The sequence below is a fragment of the Cyanistes caeruleus genome, chromosome 1 (genome assembly GCF_971803275.1).
Source record: "Cyanistes caeruleus chromosome 1, bCyaCae1.hap1.1, whole genome shotgun sequence".
Lineage (NCBI taxonomy): Eukaryota > Metazoa > Chordata > Aves > Passeriformes > Paridae > Cyanistes > Cyanistes caeruleus.
The window spans coordinates 57,242,037-57,253,396 of NC_141701.1; positions in this window are offsets into that span (position 1 = coordinate 57,242,037).

An 11,360-nucleotide genomic window follows, 5' to 3' on the forward strand; every position below is an offset into this window, starting at 1 on the left:
GATGACTGAAAACAGCAGTGGTATGTTGAAGCAGAATTAAAGAGCTTACTTGATCAAATTAAGTATTTTCTGCTTTATTGCAAATCATAGCTGAAAGGCAGGTAAAAGACCTTTATTTGGACACACCAAATTTGTCTTGATTGCAGTTAAGGTGTTTTCCTATTTGAGCAAATCCATTGTTCCTGAAAGTACACAGAATTTTGTCACACTTCTTGTGCCTAAGCTATCATAAACCACAAATTCTTGTTCAAGGTATCAAAACTGTTCTAACATATATTTTAAACATCAGGTTTTATATACATTGACTTGTAATACTCTGAATAAAACATGGCAATCCTCACTAGGCTACCTATAGAACATCTTGCAGGATCATACCACATTAATACTGGTTGTCTTAACACGTGTTTCTCTTTTAAGATCCTAAGTGCTATAAATAGTCTACAGAGATTAAGCTACTTTTCCAGACTCAGTGCTTGAGTCCACAAAGGTTGTTTAGGTTTTTTTTCCCCCAATAATCATTTCATATGGATTTAGTATTTCTAAAGCTTTCCTCCAGAAAGTCTCAATTAAGAGCTGTATACTTTGGGACTTTATTTGCCTACACTGGTTTATTCACTTTCTTCCTCCTCCATTTAGATGTCTGCTGTTTCAGGTACTTCCCACAGATTGCTTACCATTCCATCTGAAATGCAGATTAATATATCTCCCGTTTATTTCTCCATTCCCAGAACTATCTGTGACTTCACCTTGTACGCCCATCATCTGTCATATGCTCCTGACAATCATGCATATGGTTACTTTGCATCTTACCTCCTTGAAAATTTTTCCCTTGAAAATTTCAGAAATTTCCTGATTTGTTTTTTTTTTTTAACTCCCAGGGTGTAACAAACCTCTTTAGAGAAAGAATTGATAACAAAAACAAACAAAACACCCCAGATTTGCTTGTACTGTAATTGAGGTCCTGCGTCACTGTAAAGCTCTTTACCTTGGCTCCAGGGAGATATCTTCAAGGGAATATTCTGATCACTCCCCAGTCATATGTCAATAATGTTGACTGTTAATTCATAACCAAAATATTATTTTATACTTTAGGCATATGGTCTTGAGTTTATAAATGCTGTATGGACTCACTCATAACCACTCATAACTGTAATTTTCAAGGTGAAATACTTTGCTCTTAATACTGAGGCCTCCCGGCTTTTCAACAGCAAATTGCACCAAATCTCTCTAACTTCTACCATAGCTCTCTAACTTTCATGCTGAGTAACTTTTATGCTGAGTTCACTAATGAAAATGTCAAAATATCAATATCAAAACATTTTATTTGTGTGATATGTTTTTCTTATTTATTCTCTCCCTTTAGTGTAATCAAATGTAATCTGGCTTTTAGCCAGGTTCTCATCCAATTTACATTTCTAGTGCCAAGTTATTTTATGAAACTAAGACAGAAGATATTTGCTTTAATCATTTTCCCAAAAGAATTTTATGATTTTCCTGGGTGAACTGTCTGTGTTCTCATTTTAAACCCTGTTTTCTGATTCATGTTTTGAACCCTTTTTTTTTTTTCTGAAACAATTTCTATTTATTACTTAAACTTTTTTATCCACCAAACTTCAGGTTTTTTCGTTCAAACCTGAAATTATTAGCTACATGATGTATTATTATATGTGACAATTTACTAAAATTGTATTCTTTCACATTATCTCATATGACCCATTATAAATAATAAATAGATAAATATATTGATAGATAAATAAATAAATGATGAAGAGAGCTGGCAACAGAAAAGGGAGGATGTGTGGTTAGGAAGTGTAAATAAGTTACAGAAGGGAGGAACAGAGAGGAGTGAATAGTTTGCTGACATTCAGCTAAACTTTAATCATTCTCTTTCCAAAGAGGTAATTGCTATTTACAGGAGTTCTAGGTCATGATCCCATCTTGGACCCAACTTAGAAGAAGTACCTGAACAATACAGCACACCATGAGACCTGGGCTGTGAATGAGCACATCTTCAGACTTCCTAAGGTGCACTGCATCATTAAAAATAAATCAAAGCCTGTAAAAGTTGACATACTGTAGCTGTTTTCCTCACCCCACCTGCTTTAATTTGACACATTTTCAGAGGAAAGTCACTATTCATTTCATATCTAAACCTGTCAAAACTTTTTTTCCCCTTCACTTAATACCAGAGGAGTCAAGTTTCTTAGCATGGCTTGTTGAAAAGCTGTAGAGACCAGATAACTTGTTGCATGCAATGCATCAGTGGGGAAATAAATAAAGTCTATAACTGAGTAAACAATAAAGATTTCAAATCAAAGTATAAAAAATTGAATGTTCAAAGCATTAAATTCTAAGTGAGAAAATTAATAGATGCTTAATATTTCAAAAAGACATCTAAAGCTATCAGCAGAGGAATCATTTGAGGTTTTGTGTTTGTTTTGTTTTCTGAGTTTTTTTTTTCCTTTTTCTACAGGTAAAATGCAGACTCCTTCCCTCTTAACCTACATTTCTTAGTTAGTGTTAGGTATGTTTAATAATACTTCATATTTTCCTGCGGTAACACCATGAGACTTTTTGAAAACTTGAGGCATCACAAAATGCCAAATATTGGAAAATAACTCCTTACCTCATTCTGATTTCAAGTAAATATTCCTCTAGTAGGTAAAGAAGAACTTAGAAGCATGGGGGTGTAATTCTACCACCTGAGGGAAAAAAATGTAACTTTGACAGGTAACTCAAATCCTCTGTATGTCAATATGGCAACATGGTACCAGCTATTTAGGAGTGAGATGCCCTTGAAACTTTGATCAGCAATTCCAGCATGAACTTAGTTGACAAAAATGCTCACAGAAAAGAAGAATCAACTGTATTTTTTGTTAGAGGAAATATTAATTTTGAAAAATATTTGGTTGACCTAACAAGGCTTTTAAAAGGTTGTTTTCGAGTGCCAAGAGCGGTTTTTCAACAGCTTATGACAATGACACTCTTATATGAACTTCTAAAAAGAAGCAGAATTATTTTTTCCCAATGTCTTTAAAGTAATTTGAACAAACAACTTTAGGGAAGCCAGCAGATTAGCAAAGAAAAAACTGCTGCCAGAGAATTCACCTTCTTTTAAGGTAAAATCCTAAATAATCAGACTAATGTTAATATGGAACTGTGCCAAGTGATATTAAATTTATGTGGAAATGTCTGCTCAACCCACATCACTTTTACCTGGGAAAGAAATCTTGAAGAAAAAAAGTGCAACAAATTAAGTTTTGTATTAATCTTAGCATCTGTGAAATGTGTTATTACTGTGTGATTTTGACTTTGGTAAAGGTTCAGTCTCCAGCAGAGACAAGCCTCCCCTGTTAGCTGATATTTTCATTGTTTTAATATATTAAGTTATCATTGAGTCAGAGTTGAGGGAAGGAATGCAGCTACTAGGATGGCAAGGGCAAAAATCTCATGGAGTGATGCGAAACACATCTGCTCTGCTCAGTGTGAGATCATTGCAGAAAACAGTGAACTGAAGCTATACAATTCCATGGATCTCACTGAGAAGGAAAGCTGCAGGTGATTAAGCATGCTGCAAGTCTCCACAACTACAACCAAATTCTTTAAATCTCTGTTCCATGAATGAGTCAATTGCCATGTTTGCCTTTGATTTTCAACCACAGCTTTTACAATGGGGAGCACTGATTCGTAAGGGACTCCATGGACATACGAGGCAGTTTAATAAAATGAAACAAGCTCAATTGGAAGAGAAAGAGCAAGTGGTTAGCTTAAGGGGCTTAAGAGACTGACTCTTAAGAGACAGTCACAGCTGGTTCCTTCCCTTGACAGCTAGTGACACCCACCAGCACTGTTTGCATTGACCAACTTACAAATGAAGAAACTGGCTCTAATAACACATTTTAGGAAGAACAGAAGTAGTGGACATGGGAATTGCAGAGTTGTAACAATGCATTGAGAGGCTACCTAGAACAGAGGCTAGAGTGTTAAAGGAATAAAGTAGGTATTTATTAAAAGGCCTTCAAAGGATACACCTGGGGCAGCACAAGAGCCTGGCTGAGGCTACACCCATGATGGACAACAGATCATGAGTTTTCACACTTTTATAAGTTTGGTCCATTTCCATATTGGGGTTAATCGTCCAATTACAGCTTCAGGGTATGAAGTCCCATCCTCCCAGATTCTCTCCTCAATTCACTGCTGTTTATACTTTTTGAGCCTGAAGTTGAAGTGGTGTCCTTGGTTTTTGGGCTGGAAAAGGATTGTTTTGTCTAATTAAACTTTGAGGAGATCTTGCTAACTCTTTATATGAAGTTCAGAGTTATATAACAATGCAGTACAGAATGTGAAAAATATGAAAGCTAAAATTTAAGGAATCAGTAACAAGTACTGAACAGCAAAATTTTTTTATAGGATTGTGCTGGAATTGAGGCTGTAGAACACGCAATTATATCCAACTCTGGTGGCCATCAGTTTATTACAGATGCTAGAAACAGTCCAGTTCCAATAGTTATGTACGGTTAGAACTAAGATCTGCCCGATTTTAAAACTTATACCAAGCTGTAAATAGCTCTTTATTGTCTTATGGCAAATCACTGACGTACTGTGTGGACTCCACCCAATAGTAGAGAGCAATAAATATGAATGGTAGGGAGAAGATTAAGATTCTGGCATTCCCCAAACCTATCACCTGAAATTGCCTGTGAGAAAATTAAAGACTTGACAGGAAAAAATGCAATTAAGTATACTCAGGTGTATTTGCATGTGCTCTGAATGAATTATAGGATACAGTGATAGTGCCAATCACAGTAGAGAGAATTACAGAGTGAATAACAGAGTAATAACATACTCATTAAATGTACATTAAACTATATCTCAATATTTTGAAAAACAAAGAATAACACATAATCAAGACCACTCCTTTCTGAATTTTAAAAGTAAGATAAGAGTAAAGGATGGCTTTTTGATTAAAGGAAAGACTTTTTGTGGCAACACAACAGATTACAGGAATTCTGCGAAAAACACTCAACACCTGCCAAAAATTTTTAAAATTAACTATGAGTTTAATAAAAATTATGCAGAAATTTTATCCATTCCTACTCAGAAGACAAATTTGTCATAACTAATACTGATATCATATTACTTGAATAGAAAATTTAGAAAACTAATCTTCTAAGACTGTAATTCTAGTCCAGTTATGGTTAGGGTTAGGTTTAGGATTGACAGAAGAGGGTTAAGAGAAAAGTTAACAACTTTGTATATTTTTTATTATTTTTATATTAATTTGATACAGCAGTAGTCATTCTATATAATTCTTACAATATGCATACTCATTGACATTACCTTCTTAAAAAGTCAAGTGTTATTCCTAAACTCACTGAAATAATATAACTGCAAAACCGCTAGAGATGCCTAATTAAATATTTCAGTCACCTTTAATGTCACAGAATGAAAGCAATATATTTTGGGTTTCAAATATGTTAATGTAGCTTATAGTTCAAGTCATTGTACACCTGTAATTTAAGTTTCTCTCTAAAAAACACCAGTTTCTTGAAAACAAGATGAATTATTCAGAGTTCATAATGAACTCGAAACCACAAATCATGTTTCAGTGCTTTCAAACTCTCAGTATGGTGGCTAAGAAGCTTGCTGTAGGTGTTAATTAATGGCTGCATTAATTGTTAATTAACAAGTGTTGAAATAGTAGCAGAAATTAATGCAGAATACATTTAGACTTTCCTTGATTAACCACTTTATAAGAGTGACTGGCATATCTAGTCAACTTGATATTTCTCAGTCTTTTTGCTGATTCAAAATAAAACCATGGCCACTGGTCTTTTTTTGGCTTGGACAGGGCATAGAGAATATTTCTGGGAATAGAGAAGTATCAAGGCAATCCATTCTAATATTCCAGTTCCTGTGACTAGACCACTTAAGTCACTTTAGGAAGCAGAGTTACCGCACTGTGCTGGGAATAGGTAAGAGATGCCATGAATCCATCCACCATGTCAAAATTCTCCTGGGTTTCCTCCTTCTTGGGTCTGAGAGTAGGTGAGGTATCAGGATTAGGACTCAGGAAGAAAATTCATCTATGTAAAATCTTCATTACAGATTTTTTTTTAGTTACTCAAGCACAGAGCCCAGCCCATATTTTAAAACAAAGAAAAAAAAAAACCCTTTTCCTGTTAAAATGTCATTGTGTGGGTTGTACAATTCTAGCACAACAAAACCTTAGTTACAGTATGATATCTTTATCAATACCAAATACATAGTTGTTTATCATCCAGACAAAATCTACAGTTTAAAGAGACAGGAACACTTGAAGGATCACCACACATAATATAAGTAACTGGAATTTTTAGTAAAGCGATGGTAGGTTATGAACACAAGTTCAATAACAAACTTGGTGTTCTGTCAAATACTAAAATGCATGCTTCTAGTAACAAGGGTAGCATTTATTTCACAGCAGTCTAATGCTCAGAAATTCCAAGGATGAGCACATTCTGCTTTAGAAATAATCACCAACCTTTCCTTATGTTGCAGACTTTGAGATTGTAAAGTGAATCATAAATATTTCATGCAAATATTGCTCTGTGGCACCCATCTGGAAGAAATGTATTTTCTCCTTTGTTGATTAAAACTTTATTGACCTTACTGTCTGTCAGGTCCTTCTAAGGGGATTTTTGCCAAGCAAACTTTTAATATTGTACTTGCCAAAATGCATCAACAGATTTTGTAAAGGGTAATCGTAAAACCATGGGGAACATTTAATATTACAGCTAAGACCATGGCATTTACATTTTAACTTTTGCTTACTTTCAGATTTTCTGCAGTTACAATGGGAAAATGAAATGCAGACAACACAAACACCCCTGCATAAAACAGTGAAATGTCATAGGCTCGATAATTAAGGGATGTTGTAACCTTACTGACAATATTTCCAAAGTAAATATCCTTACTTAATAACTAAAAGTTTACAGAAAAATCCTCCTTTAACTATCTTATCTCTTTTTTCATTTTTTTTTTAATTTCTGACAAAGAACAATTTTGATAGTCACAGAAAAAAATCGCTGCACAGCCTAAGCTCTGAGTTTTGTGAGAGCTTCTGAGAAGGAGCCTAAGAATCATTCTTCAGTAGGAACCACAAAGGATTGACTATCAATTTTCTCTGCAGGCAAGAGACAGCAGAGGTTCATGCTCTGCAAGAAACCTCAGCTTCCTTCTGTAAGTTCTGAAATTCCACTAAAGGAAGGGAAGTTACAGGTGGAAGTAAAGCGTAATATAGCAGGACACAGGAGAAGACTTTATTCTATGTGAAAAATAAAAAGTTTTTTAAAAACCTTGGACCTAAGGCTAGACATGAAAAATAGGTTTTCAGAAGCTGTTATTGATTTGTATATATGAATCATGTGTGATAAAATAAGTATCTGTGCTTTAAACAGTCTTCTTTCTTTCTAGCAGATTACACTCCAAAAGTGTTGTTGGTCTGTCCCAGACCAACTCATCAGATGTTTGACTACCACTGTTCTGTTTATATTAGAATAAACCATTTTTCAGAGAGAAATGAAAGTACTCTGTTGACTAAACAACAAGTTGTGAGATACAAGATCTTAATTACCAGTATTAGTACTGAAGTGTGCCAGTATATTACAATCTTCTTTTCTTTCCCATCCTCCATAAAACCCCAGAGTTCTTTGAGGCTTCATCTCTTCATAAGGTATAATCTAATCCTACCCATATATCTAAAAATTTCATTATCTATATTGTTAACCTAAAAATAGTTATCTTCAAAGGAAAGTGACCTATAAAGACCTGATATTATCCAGCCTACCACAACTCTTTGGGATGATTTAGTGTGGAGTTAAATGTAATTGATGATTTGGAAAATACACCTTGTGTGGTGGTGCAACAGAACTCCAATACAGGTAATGTACCAAAAAAATACAAAATTATAGGCTTCCAGTTAAAAAAAATTAAAAAAAAAAAAAAATTAAAAAAAAAATATTTTTTCTTTCAGACAGAAAATAACCAGAGTCAAAACAGTTCACAAACAAGTGCAAAAAGGAGTATCACCACAGACAATATAATATGGTTATTTTAATGAAATTCAATGTTTGGATCTTATAAAAATATTAGGCAGAGCAGACACATAGAAAGTACACAAAATGGTGTATAGAAAAGATTGTATATGTTATTCTGTTAGATCAGTCTCTTTCACAATACTTAAGTTAAACTGAAGGGGAAAACAAGAAGAACGAACTGAACTTTGCTGAACTGTCCTTCCCAGTTAATTTCCAAAGAACCTTTAGTCCCAATAATAGTACCAACTCAATAATATCAACTTCTAGCATTTCATATCTTCAAAGGCTCATTTATCTTCACTTATACATCTGTCAGTAATCCTTTTCTTCTACGTGCTAACCAAACACAACCCTTTAACCACATTCAGCCACAAGGCAGAAGTTAATCACAAGACTGGTAGAGGAGGAAACAGGGCTACACAATGGGGCAATGTTACCCAGCAGAACAGGGGATCATCGCATTCCTGTGCAGCAAATCCAATGACTGCAACAGGTGGAATTACTTCTGTAATTCAGAAGTCGTTCTGATTTATCTCAGCATAATCCACTTAGCTTTTTGCCTAATTTCTGCACTGCACAAATATGCAATGTGTCTTTTTCAAACACAGTTTGGGGAAAAAAAACAGAGAAAAAAATATATATGTACTCTCTGTTGCAGGCAAAGCAGCAACTATACTTTACTTGTAAGTTCCATTCCTGAAAGAACATAAGGAAAAGTAAGTATTTGGCCCAATACATATGTCATTTAAAGAAAAATGTTCTTATTTTTAAGATAACTTCATTTGGTACTCCACAAGATAGAAATTCCTTTTTTTTAGTCTGTACCTTTGTTGCCATATTTTTTTGCAGTTTGGTATATTAACCATTATGAGAAGTCCATAATTTTTTTCCAAACCACTCTACCTGATGAACTTGTCCAAAGAGGAACTATAATGAACTAGCAGAGGCAATGAGGTAAAGGCCATAGCAAAATAGGAGGACATATTTTATTTTAATTGATTTAGCAGGTGTTTCTATCTTGGTGCAAGTCAAAAATGTGTCACCTGAGGCTTCCATTTAAAAATCACTTGCCCATATGGAGTATGTACCACATCTGTTCAGAAAAATAGGTCACAGATATGTAAATATGGAAATTAAACCAATAAAAATAATACACTCTGCATCCATAATTTCTGACCGAAATAATGTGCTGACCTCTAGAGCTGCTAAATCTGCTAGTAGATGTCAAAGATCTAACAGTAGAAAAATTTACATTTGTGAGAAAAACCCACAAATTTATGGTGACAAGCAAACATGAACAAAATATTTATACATACAGATGTGCTGCAATACCTGTTTTGGGTGACCTGTTTTGTTTTGAGCAGCAGCAGTAATTTCCTCAACTCTTACACTATATTTATACCAATCTTCTTTTTTTTTACCTTAACACTGCTCCACAGCTATGATGACACAGCATTTGCTAGCACACCTGCAGCATATTTGGCTATATCCAAAGCTGGAATCATGCCTTCCAATTATATGTCCTACATCTGGGAGATCAGATCTGAGCCCAGACATTACAATCCTTGCATCAGAAATTTAAGTAACCTTTGCAGGCCCTGTGCTGATTTCTCCATACCCACCATCTGAATCCTTCTCAGAGTCTGGAATGAAAAAGCAATGTATCTGCAAGATTTAGTATTTGAAAGACAAAACTCTGAATTATAATAGATGCTTTTTGTTGCTTGCTGTAAATTGTTAGAAAGCTTGGCTCTTATAACTTCCCTTAAAAAATCTTTTGTCATAAACTGAGTTTTACAATGGCTGAAATGTAGTGGACTTCAAATTAATACATGTGTAACTATTTGTAACAAGATAGAACATTTCCTTCAGCATTGCACTTTGTCAGCATCCCTTGTGATCCTGTTAATCTAATTCAAACACATAAACTGTTATCCTGCATTAGGAATTTATTTCAGCTACACTGAAGAGGTTTCATTTCAGCTGCTATTTGGTTTTTATTAAAATAGAACTGCCTAAGAGCACCAACACTAGAAAAAGGAACCGTGTTTTCCCAATATGCTACAAATTTGACGTGCTGGCACTTAAAGTGCAGACAGACAGGAATAAAAGGCCACAGTGACACACAATACCAGCAGCATGAAGCAAAATGGCAGCCTGAGTACTACAGTTCCTCCACTCATTTTTAAGATTATTTTGAGGTTGTTTTTGGGGGTGGTTGTTGTTTATTTGGCAACAGGATTTATTTACAAGACAGAATTGGAAGAGAAAACACACTAGTAATCATGGCTTTAGGGATTCCCTGCCATATGCAAGACACGTAAGCTTGAAATACAGGACTTTAGTATCCAGGACTCAGGATACCCAGACTAGTATCATAGAATCACTAAGGCTGGGAGAATGTCAGGAGATCTCTAGTCCAGTGCCCTGCTAAAAGCAGTGTTCGCTCTCAATTTAGACCAGTTGCTCAGGGATTATTTGATTTGGTATCAAATATGTCCCAAGACAGAGATTGCACAATCTCTCTGGCCAACGTGTCCCAGTGCTGAAGTCCTAACAGTGTTTTTCCTCCCACCTCCCAATATGCAGTTAGAAGAACATCTACAAATTGATGGACTTTGATATCATCCACCTGAGGGTATTAGGAGAACTGGCAGATGTCATTGCTCTCCATAATCATTGAGAAGTTATGAAGATCAGGGCTAGAAGATCCAGAAGGTTAGAAGAATTCTAATGTGTCCCCTCTAGCCTCATCTACAAGAAGGGCTTATAGGAGGATCCAGGAAATTATGGTCACAGCAGCCTTACTTCATGCCCAGGACTCCTATTCCCACAGCCCAGAGTGCTGTTACCACTTTATTCCAGGGTTCACAACTGACCCGTGTTCAGCTCTTTGCTCTCCAGGGCCCTGAGCAGAGCTTCTCCCCATCCAGTCAGCCAGACCCCCTTCATACTTCTGTAGGAGGTTCATTCCCAAGTACGAGACTTTGCATTACTCCTTGTTGATTTTCATGAAGTTCCTGTTGTTTCATTACAGTGGCCTGACTAAAGGCATCTGAACAGCAGATCTGGCCTTGAACTTTATCTGTTCCATTTCCTAGTTTTCTGTCATGAAAAAATTGACCAGGGTGTCTTCCTCAACACCACTGATAAAAATACAAATATGATAGATACCAGGATATGCCTTAGAATAGACCCTCTGGAAAACTCCACTTCTAAATGTCCTTCAGGTACAAGATGGACACTAACTGCTACATTTTGAACCCAATGAACTAGTTTTTC